This window comes from Odontomachus brunneus, unplaced genomic scaffold (genome assembly GCF_010583005.1).
Source record: "Odontomachus brunneus isolate Ranch 3 - 2012 unplaced genomic scaffold, Obru_v1 Obru_scaffold_191, whole genome shotgun sequence".
Taxonomy (NCBI): Eukaryota; Metazoa; Arthropoda; class Insecta; order Hymenoptera; family Formicidae; genus Odontomachus; species Odontomachus brunneus.
This window is the reverse complement of record NW_022639641.1, coordinates 63843-66207: the sequence shown is the minus strand read 5'-3', so window position 1 is coordinate 66207 and position 2365 is coordinate 63843. Positions and strand designations below refer to the sequence as shown.

The 2365-nt window shown below is 36.3% G+C and overlaps 1 long non-coding RNA gene across 1 annotated transcript in view; it reads right to left on the bottom strand.

Annotated features, from left to right (window-relative positions):
• Positions 1-261: 261 nt before the first annotated feature.
• LOC116851783 overlaps positions 262-2365 on the bottom strand; it is a 2394-nt gene continuing 290 nt past the window's right edge. Inside the window, exons 2-3 of the long non-coding RNA XR_004379639.1 lie at positions 676-855; positions 262-564 (exon numbers count right to left, since the gene is read on the bottom strand). This is a non-coding gene — a long non-coding RNA (uncharacterized LOC116851783). The remainder of the gene's footprint in view (positions 565-675; positions 856-2365) is intronic.

The following is a 2365-nucleotide window of genomic DNA, read 5'->3' as shown; positions in this document are numbered from 1 at the left end:
GCTTGTCGTCCGCTTCAGGTCCGCCGTCGCCTCGCTCCGATAGATGCACTCCGTCATTTTCGTCGCAGCCCGAGCACACAAATAAAACAAAAAAAAAAAATTACAACAACGCGATCTCGCACGCAAAAGCGGGCGAGACCAAATTCTTCGCCGCCGCCCTTCCCACGGAAGAAGGAGGCGCGAGCACAGCTCTCCTCGTCTCCCGGCCAAAATCGGTGACGGCGAAATCGCCACGTCACAATATATATAAATTTCCTCTTTTAACTTTCATCTTTTACTTTTAAACGTTTAAAAAAGAAACCATAATAACAGTACAATATCTTCAGCATAACTTTATTATAACTATAACTCAAATTAATGACTATAACTCATAAATTAATATATCGAATATTTTTTTAGAAAAACATTTTCTAATGATTTTTTGGGCAGTTTCACAATTGTCTTCTGCATGTTGTCTTTTTAATACAATTTTTCCTCCACTTAAATGCTTTAAAAATGACATTATCTGATTATCAAATAGTGTAACATCTGACATTTTCTCCACTTCTAAATAAAATATGTCATCTGTAAAAGAAATGTATAATGTTAATAGAAGTAGTGTACTTCTAAAACTAATAAAAATAGTGGAAATAACTTCACTAAATTTGTGAAATTACATATTTTATATCTACTTACTTTTAATTTTAATATATCCTTTAATTTGTACGTGTTGTCCTTTTTCATATATATTTTCATCACAATTATCATTTACTTGTACTTCTAATTTATACATCCCATCAGTAATAGATCCAATACCAAAACTGTTATGATTTATTTGTGTGTAATTAAAATTTGTTTTTATAAAACCATGTACATCTGAAAATATATTTTATCGTCACATTTTAAAATATAATTTCAAAGTAAAAATAAAAAGTAAATATATAAATAGAAATTGTATCAGAAAGTCGGCGTGATGTAGCGGAATCTTTGATGACTGATACGACCTCGCACGAGGCCCGGTGGCGTGAGGAGCGGGCGATCCAGTGGTGTGAGGACAGATTAACTCAATCTCGAGATAATTAAATGAAAACAACTTTATTTGGTTGCGCAGGATCGTATGATCTTGTCGATTCTTACAGCTCGTGATCTCTTGCCGCGGACGCCGGAAATCTTCAACGCGGTGATCTCCGTTTATGACCCGCGGAGTTATCGAACCTTGGCGTAACCAGCTCTAATATTCTTAAATTGTTAAAAACTTAATATCCGTCGGCTGCCACAGATTTGAGCGCTGAATGCGGACGTGCCGTTGCTGAATCCGGGACGTGGATTTCACCAGACTGTCCGTCCCCGGGCGCGCGAAAGAGCACATTTCAATAGGGTGATAGTTTCACGAATAGCGGCTTCCGACGCGACGATCGTGACTTGAATTTATCGAAACAGCTGAGAGTCACCCGAGCGAATTCTTATACCGATAAGCGAGAGCGAAGACTCGGGGACCACGATGGCTCTAAATGCAAAAGGCGGAAACGTCGAGCGAAAATCAACAAGAAGAAGAGCAGTAGCCGTTATAAGCGGTGTCTAATATACCCTATCGGTTGTGCTCTGTCGCGCGCGGATTGGCGGATTGGCGAGGATCGCGAGATCGGCGTAATGCTTGATTTCCTTAAAAGGAAATAAAGCGTTGAGAAGCGGAGATCCGCGGCGCGTGCCGGCTGACGATTCGTGGAATTATTGTTTAGTTCGCGGTTGCTATGTCAACGTCAACGATTGTTTAGACGTGGCGAGCTAATTATCCGGCAAGCGCCACGGACCCGCGTGTTTACGTGTCCTTGCGAGCAATTATTCGCGAATAAATATGCTCGAGTTTCGGAACAGATGTGTCACTTATTTCTCTGGGAATATTATTAAGTTGACTGAATATTATCTTTGAAACTCATCTGCTCCGAATCCCGAACAGAAATATTATATTCTATAATATTTTATGAAACTTATTAAAATATATTATTTACATATAAATTTATTCAAAAAATTTGGTACGTCCTGTATATTTATCAATTGTTGACATATTCTGTTTTCAATGTTAGATTTTAAATTGAATGCTCCCATATTATTTATTATGGTATTTTGTTGAATTATAATTTCGTATGGTAATGTTCCGTGATTAAATTCCGGTATTTTTGGTTTCTTTGCTTTACCCCCATCAATATGAATTATCTATAAATGAATTATTAGTGAATTATCTATTAATGATTATATTCATAATTAATAATAAATAATTGAATAAAATTCTTTCTCTTCCATTTTGCAAATGATGATAATATAGATTTTTAGTTATATTAATTCATAATAATAAATAATATTCCAAATTTTACTTAGGTTTCATATT